The 9,375-nt window shown below is 44.9% G+C and overlaps 1 protein-coding gene across 1 annotated transcript in view; it reads left to right on the forward strand.

Moving 5' to 3' along the window:
- The window catches only part of LOC137438890 (uncharacterized), a gene marked incomplete in the record, with an annotated part of 494,558 nt that overhangs the window by 185,835 nt on the left and 299,348 nt on the right, over positions 1-9,375 (forward strand).

A 9,375-nucleotide genomic window follows, 5' to 3' on the forward strand; every position in this document is an offset into this window, starting at 1 on the left:
TCTCTCCCTCCCACAGATCTCCCGATGTCTCTGTACTCTACTGTTGTACTTGTGTGCTTCCCTCTCTCTGCCCATCTTGTCTCCCGCTCCCTTGCTTATGTTTTTTGTGTCAGTTTATTTTTATGTGATTAATTTTAACAAATAGCAAAACCCACAAATAGGGGGGCATTGTTTCAATGGAAAAAGGGGGGATAGGTTCCCGAGTCGCGAAAATCAGTGGATAGAGAGGACCAAACAGCGAACGGCAAGGCAAAATGCACGAATGGTGATGCAAATCCCGAAAATGTTGACGATAATCCACGAAGGTCAATGAACGTCCCGGAAATGGTGAGACAAAGCCCGCGAATCTCAGCAATAATCCAGGAATGTCGATGAAAATCTGTGAATTAATGCCGTGCCATTGTTTCAATGAGGTAAAAGGGAGACAGCTAATGGCACTAATAGATACTGCAGTGGAGTGTTTTCATTCTGTCCATTAACTTGCATTGAATGACGTGTTATGCAGCTGGTGGGATATCCTGCGAAGCAATGTTTACCTGTGAATGGTGGAAAATCACGTGAAGCTGGTCACAGTGTGAATGACGGGATATCCCGCGAAAGCCGTGAAAACGAGACACACACGGCAGCAAATGCAGGAGCAGGTCATGCTTGTGGCTCGTGAAATTGTTTTTTTTGCGCCCCTGAAAAACCGCGGGACACTGCTCCGCATATAGAAAAACAGGTTGCATTTTATCACCTGCGGATATGTGGAACCCTGGAATAGCTGAACCGTGAATAGCGGGGTCCGACTGTATATATATATATGTGTGTGTGTATATATATAGATTGTTGTGGATCTCAGCGCCGGCCTTTTCCCCTTACCAAGGGGGGATTAGTCCCCTTGTCTTTGACTTGCCGACGGGACCCGGGACCTATAACGTCCCTCCCGGACAGCGTGAATTAGGGTCGTAGGTCTAATCACTAATACCTAAGTACTCGCACCGCCCAGAAACAAGGAAACAAGCCCCGCCCGAATCACGGGTGTTGGTGGATACGCCGAGCGGTAGCGAACCCGTGACCCGAGCCGTTATCAATGACTAAACCCGATCCAAGCGGTCCTTAATCGTGCCACACTTACCCAATGATGGAAATCACAGAAACGGTCGAATTTGGAAGAAAGGAAGAATAGAATTTATTTACACTTTGTACAATAATCAGAAGAAGAAAACACAGTGCAGTCCTTAAGCAGTCTTATACTTATCCCCTGGACAAACGGGCCCGTTCACACTCGGACACACTCACACGGGGTTTGCAGTTGACCAGGTCAGCATGTCCAGGGATGGCGTCCAGGCAGCTCGCTCTCCGGTCCCCAACTCGCACCGCGAAGAAGATGAATACAGCGTCCAGGAGCTCTCCGCGTGTCGTTGGCGCGCACGGGATTATTACAGGGCGAATGGTAGGGCTGGCTCTGGCGATTACACTGGCGGCTGCGGCCGCGTACGTAATAAGCGAATAGTTCAATCACAATGCGCTCTTCAATTCCCCGAAACTCGTGTGCACGCCGGTCCTCTGAATACAGTTCGCTTGCATAAGTTCTCACAAGCGCCTCTCCCTTCTCAACTGTCCAACACCGCGCATCCCTTCTCATCTCAACTCCTAGACTCGAGCGCCTGCCTCTCCCTTCTCATAACTGAGGTGGGCGCCTCGCGCAAAGGGTTTTATTGCCACGCCCGTGGAACCCTCTGGAACTTACTAGACGCGCCTTGCCACGCCCTATCATGCCATGCCCTCCGAGCCCTGGTTGGCTGTTGCTCCTTACCGTCACCGCCTGACGTGCTCCTCGACTCTGCCACACCCCGACCCTGCGCTCCTCCCCCTTTCAGGCCTACCTCGTGTCACTGGGCTAGTTTCGAGCCAACAAAGGGCAACGAACGCTGCTGGCAGCCAAAGCGTAACAAATTGCGGGTAGCCAAAGCGTAACAAATTTGAGGGATGCCAAATGGGGCGCGAGATCGATTATGCCCACTGATGTAATTGGGGGGTGGCACAAAGATGAAAGGACCAAAGCTCATTTCTTTACACAACGCAGATATTACTAGGGAATGGCCTACTCTTACACATACTATGACATAACTAATACTCTAAGTGGGCCTACGTGTTGCTTGTGGACTAACTATGGGGGGAAAACCTTTAACCTTTAATGATGTCATATTTGCAATCTCAAAACCGCAACTATATATATATATATATATATATATATATATATATATATATATATATTTATATATATATATATATATTTATATATATATATATATATATATATATATATATATATATATATATATATATATATATATATATATACATATATATATGTATATGTATATATATATATACGTATATATGTATACATATATACGTGTATATGTATATATATATATACGTATATATGTATATATATATATACGTATATATGTATATAAATATATATATATATATATATATATATATATATATATATATATATATATACATACATACATACATACATACATACATACATACATACATACATACATACATACATATATATGTATATATATATACATATATATGTATATATATATACATATATATGTATATATATATACATATATATGTATATATATATACATATATATGTTTTATATATATATATATATATATATATATATATATATATATATATATATATATATACATACATATATATATACATATATATATACATACATACATACATACACACACACACACACACACACACACACACACACACACACACACACACACACATATACATACACACATACACACACATATACATACACACATACATACATTTTTGTATACTGAATCGAGGCTCGTGAAAGAGCTAACATTTATTTCACAAACAAATCAACCAGACAAACAAAATATATAAAAAGAGGGAGCAGAAGACAAGATGGGGAGAGAAGGGGAAGCACACAAACATAACATTTGAGAGCAGGGAGATGTGTGGGAGGGAGAGGGCTTGGGGGGAGGAGGCGTGGGAAGGGGGAGGGAGTGGGAGAAGTATAAAACACAAGGACACCAAGGACTTCCAGGACAGAAGTTGGTATTTCAAAAAGTGGATTTGGGGTGAAATTCGCGGGGGTAGAAAAGATCAAGGTTTTGGATGGGGGAAGATAAGAGATGGTGGTGAACAGCTGTTTTTAAAGACCTGGAGGGTGGAGTGGGATTGAAGAGAGTGAGGGAGTTTGTTCCAGAGGTGGGAGAAAAGAGGAATGAAGGAGTGAAGGTGAGCAGAGAGTCTTGATTTTGGCAGTTTAACCATAAGAGGGTTGCAGGCAGATCTTGTGCGACCTGTAGGAATATTTGGGGGACAGAGCCCAGAGAGACCTGGGGGGGGGCAAGGCCAGAGAGGAGTCGGTAGAAGACGGAAAGACCACCAAATATATCAAATATCATCAGGGCGCGAATATCGCCTCGACTTCACAGTTATAGGGTGACAATTAGGTGTCAGACACGGAAACAGTGGGGCAGGCTCAATCGACATCTCCGCCAAACTACATACCGAGAAGATTCTAGTGGGTTGTTCACTATTGAATCGCATCTCTAAATGCCCGTGCCGATTCAAAAAGTCAAGACCAAGGAGAACGTTGGAGCACAGATTCGGCAATACCATAATCTTAACATCCGAGTACAGTAACTCATCAGCCACAAAGTTCACGACACAGAACCCTTTTGAGCTTTGCCTTAGGGCTGCTGAGGCCATGTACATGCACTGAGTGGCTGGAACAGTGGGCCAGCCGTGTCTGCGAACAAGATCCTGGCTGACGTAACTTTCACTGCTCCCAGTGTTGATCAAAGCGTCAGCTGCCTCGCCGTTGATCACCACAGGAATCACAGCCCTCGCCAGGCTGTGAGCTGCAACCCCAAGAGCCGTCCTCGATGTGTGCGTGCCTGCGAGCATCGTTCGTCTGGCCTTAGTTGATCGACAGACTTTGGCAAAGTGTCCTTTCTTCCCACAACTTCCCACACAGACATTGGCTCCTTGGATGTCTGCGATTTCCGCAAAAGAAACATTTGCCCATCATCGCAGCAGGAGTCGCAGCAGCTGTGGTAATCGAGCCACTCTCCTCCGCATCCGGACTCTCGCCAAAGGAATCCTGGCAAGTGGCGTGCGACGGACGGACAACCTGGCCCAGCGGCGGACACTGCTTCCGAGCATTTCTCGGCGGTTGCAGCGCTTGTCGTCAGATATTGTCATCCGTATGTCTCAGATCGGAGCTGGGCCAGCTACAGAACCCGGGCCTGTTCGTATGCAACCTGAAAGGTCATTGCCTCATTCTCTAGCAGTCGCTGACGAATAGCAGGCGATTGGAGACCAGTATTGAAAGCATCTCACATTAGATCATCGGTGCTCACGATGGCCGTTCGATCCAGCACTTCGCAGTCCTTGCCGAGTTGTCGTAACTCCTGCATATACTGCTCCAAAGTCTCCGTGAGCTCTTGCCTGCGTGTAGCAAGCAGATGTCGTGCGTAGATAGCACTTCGTGGTTTTACATAGAGTGCTCGTAGGGCCGTTACAGAATCGGCAGAGGTATCACAGTGGGAGAAATAGTCAAAGACCAGTGCTGGACATGTTGCAAATGAGGACATTCAACTTTTGTAGGTCCGTGACGTCTGGTACGACTTCCAAGTAGAGTTCTAAGGATTGTAACCAGTGTGTCAAGTGGCGCCCGGCATTGCTGACATTCGGGTCTCCATCGAATCTCTCCGGTTTGAGAAGTTTGTCCATGGCACTTGAGTATCGAGAGAAGATTTCAATAAATTGTTATGAAATAAAGTCGAGACCTCGTTTCCAGATATGAGGCTTTATTGAAATCTATCTCCACATACCCTGTAACACAGAATAAAAGAATAATATTAGAACTACAGATAAAGAAGATAATAGCATTTCATTCTAATCTATACGCAGGCAAATAACCATTTAACATTCCCTTTCATACCTTCCTCAAGTGTCCGCTGACAGAACACAGAGATGAAGCTAATCCCCTCCTTCCTACCCTGCATCCCGTTATATCCACTTCTCAGTGCCATCCTGATCCTGAATAACTGAGTGCTTCTCAGTTATATCCATCTTCTCACTTCTCTGAACTCCTCATAGGAATGAAAACTGCCACCTGCACTCTTGACCCAATCCCCTCCAGCTTTGTCAAGGCCTCCCTTCCTGCTCTCTCTCCACTTATCATTGCAACAATAAACTCCTCCCTGTCTACAGGCATAGTCCCACCGTCCCTCAAAATTGCTGCTGTTGCCCCCATTCTGAAAAAACCTGGACTAAACCCTGACACCCTAAATAACTTCAGACCCATCTCCAACCTACCCTTTCTGTCAAAAGTTTTGGAACGTGCTGTAGCCACTCAACTCAAACATCACCTCTCTGCCAATAACCTGGATGAAACATTCCAATCCGGATTCCGCTCCAAGCACAGTACTGAAACTGCTCTCCTCAAAATCACCAACGACCTTCTCCTCTCCTCTGACGCTGGCAACCTCAACATTCTCATCCTCCTCGACCTCAGCGCCGCCTTTGACACCATCGATCACACCATCCTCCTCACCCGACTTGAAACCACCTTTAACATTACCGGCACTGCCCTCTCTTGGATTAAATCATACCTCTCTGACAGACGCCAGTTCATCTCCATCAATAACTGCAAATCCCCCACTGCTCCCCTCCCCCAAGGTGTCCCCCAAGGTTCAGTTCTTGGCCCCCTCCTCTTCATCCTTTACCTGTCCCCCCTCGGTCACTTAATCCACCGTCATGGTCTCCAATTCCACTGCTTCGCCGATGACATCCAGCTTTTCATCTCCACCAAGTCCATCTCCACCACCACCCACTCTATCCTGACAAACTGCATCACTGAAATAAAATCCTGGCTTCAAATCAACTTCCTCAAACTTAACTATGATAAATCTGAAATAATCATCATTGGCCCAAAAACGCTCATAAAATCCACCCATAACTTTGCCCTCAACATCGACGGTATCCCAGTATCCACCTCCCCTCACATCCGGAATCTTGGCATCATCTTTGACCAAACCCTCTCCTTCGACAAATACACTAAACAGATCACAAAGACAGCCTTCTTTCACCTGAAAAACATCGCCCGTCTCCGTCCATCCATCTCCTCCGTGGCTGCAGAAACCCTCATCCACGCCTTCATCACTTCCCGTCTGGACTACTGCAATAGCCTCCTTTATGGTTCACCCTCAACAATCACCAATAAACTCCAATACATTCAGAACTCCGCTGCCCGTCTACTCACCCATTCCCGGACCCGTGACCACATCACCCCCGTCCTTTCCAAGCTCCTGCTCCCCATCTCCCAGAGAATCCAGTACAAAATCCTCCTCTTGGCCTACAAAGCCCTCCATAACCTGGCCCCATCCTACCTGGCTACCGCCTCTCCAGACACACTCCCACCCGCAACCTCCGCTCTGCTGGTACCAACCTCCTGACCCCCCCCCCCCCATCCTGACCAAATTCAGATCCTGGGGGGACAGGGCCTTCTCCATCGCTGCTCCCACCCTCTGGAACTCACTACCTCACACCATCAGAGACTCCTCCTCACTCACCACATTCAAAACATCACTCAAGACCCACCTGTTCAACACTGCATTCAACATTTAACCCACAGCATCTAACCCTTGACTATCTCCTCTCCTTCTCCCTCCTTTGTGCTTTGAATAATTCCCTATTGATTCTTCTTTTTTGCAATTGTTTTTATGTTTTGCTATGCATTATGTTTTGCACTCGGTCAAAGCGTCTTTGGGCTTCCTGAAAAGCGCTATATAAAATAAATGCATTATTATTATAATTATTATCCCCGACCGAATCTTCTTCTTCATATTTCATCACAAAGCAATTTGCATCGTTGTCAACACTGAGAGAAGAAAATGCGGGAGAATTGAAGGGACATGCAATGCGAAGGAGGGGAGCAGCAGAGGGGTGTGGGGGGTTTGGGAGGTCTGGGAAGGGGAAGAAGGGTGGGGGGGGGGGTGGTGGGGGGTGATGAAGGTCTGAGAAGGTGCTTCCCCCCTTCCCGGGGAGGGAAATTTTGTAATCCAATATAAACCCAAGATCAGTACTTTTATTGTGTAAAAGGGAGGGGGGGGGGGGTGGGTGTTGGGGTTGCCGATGCTTTGGATATTGAAGACAACGAAAAGGTGCTCCCCTATGTTCGTAAGTTTCGGGAGTTTCCTTGCCAGCATTGTTGACAGCTAGTGTAGGGATATTCACACTTAATGAATTACAGGCATTGTTTAAAATGAAACACAGAAAAGCATGATTATATTTTTTCATCAGGGTAATTGGGGAAAAAAATAATTGATAACTTAATTGCAAAAAGATGTGGTCTCTGCTGGCAATCGGTAGGAAGAAAAACAAACCTTTGCATATTGATGAAGCTGATGCATTTTCATTGAACAGGGCATTTTAATTGAAAGTATTCATATTCACATAGCTGTGGCAAATTTTAATCAGTTCACGGACATTTTGATCGCCCTCACATTCATGGAACACAAGGCTCCAAAAGAAAGATGATATGCGTTCCATATTGCATGCATCACTCCAGCAGCAATTCATGGGGAAAACACGGGTAACGTAATAATGTAGAGCAGTATTGGATGGATTGGCAGCATGTGTGCAAGTTCCCATACTCACACACAAAAAGAAAAATGGTCTTGTCGCCATTATTCAATTTTTGCGTTGCCTGCAAGTAATTGTTGCAGTCGTGAAAATGCAGAAAAGGGAAGATCCGTTGGGAAGATGGCTGTCTGTCACACTCTGACACGTGCTTGCTTGCCTCCTGGTTTCAGCATCTCCTTCACTGCACCGTCTTCGCTGTCTGTGACCCATTTGGCCGTTGGCCTTGTGAGTGACTATAGGCATTCTCTTCTCGTACAAAAAGCAAGAGCCGACTGGTGTTGATTAAATCTGCCTGCATTGGCCTGGAAAGCATCTTGACATGGACCCCGTGTTTTGAGAAAGACGTCATACTCATTTTAAACTTACTTGGCTTTCTCTCGCGGCCTGTCAGACCTCAGCGGAGATGCTCAGGCCTTTTGGACGATGTGGACTTGGCAAAATATGGAGAGATTTTACGGGCCATTAACATAGATCACCACCACCCAAAAAGGGGGATAGTGTGCAAAGATCACATGTATTTCCACAAGTTTAAATAAGCACCACTCTTGGAAAGTGCTGCTTTTCCCTCCCCCATAATAATAGCTCAATCAGGACACGATGGTTAAGAGGAAACGTGTGGGTTTAAAAATACAAGCCTGACTTGAAGCCAAAGGACACCGTGAATACAAGTGTGCTGAGACCACAGCACAGGCCCCTACTGGCAAAGATAGAAGCAAACACATTTAGAAATGTATAACATGGATGTAATCAACAGGACATTGATTGGAATATGCTAACAGCCGTGGGAAATTGAAAAACCGTGAGCTTAAAATGTTATTTGAAAAATTATTTTCCTCCTTTCCTTTTTTTTTGCTTCCGAAGGCGAGGTATTGTTTTCGGGTTGCCCGTTTGGTTGCGCGGCGCAGTGCGTGCGGAGCAGATTTTCGTTACCGCAATAACTTGTTAACCGCTTCACGGATTTTGAACAAACGTGTTACAAGTATGTGCTATGCTGCAAAAATAAACTGATTAGATTTTGGGTTCAAAAGGCCAAATACTCGTATTTATGATCATGTGACATTTCATTGAAAAATTGAAAATCTAAATCATTTTGCAGATTGTAACTCAAGATAGAAGCATCTGATGTTTTCTCTCATCTATTTATCTCTATTTTTCTTTCTCTCTCTCTCTCACTCTCTCTCTCTCTCACTCTCTCTCTCTCTCTCTCTCTCTCCTCTCCCTCTCCCTCTCTCTCCCTCTCCCTCTCTTGCATTCTCTCTTAAATGACCTTTAATTGAGATCAAATCCAACTTCTTTCCTGGAAGTCCTTGCAGTGTTCATATGTTTTATACCTCTCCCACCTCCCCCCAAGCCCTCCCCCTCCCACATTTCTCTCAATGTCCCTGCTCTCAAATGTTGTGTTTGTGTCCTTCCCCTCTCTCCCCATCTTGTCTACCGCTCCCTTTATTTTGTGTTGTATGTCTGTTTGACTTTTTGTGTGATTAATGTTCGCTCTTTGACGAGCCTCGATCTTGTATACCCAATATATATATATATATATATATATATATATATATATATATATATATATATATATATATATATATATACACAGACTTGGTATTTAATATGGAATTTTTTTTTTGTGGGGGTGAACTTACTTTTCAAGATGACTT

Source organism: Myxine glutinosa, chromosome 13 (assembly GCF_964187855.1).
Source record: "Myxine glutinosa chromosome 13, kmMyxGlut1.1, whole genome shotgun sequence".
Classification (NCBI taxonomy): Eukaryota; Metazoa; Chordata; class Myxini; order Myxiniformes; family Myxinidae; genus Myxine; species Myxine glutinosa.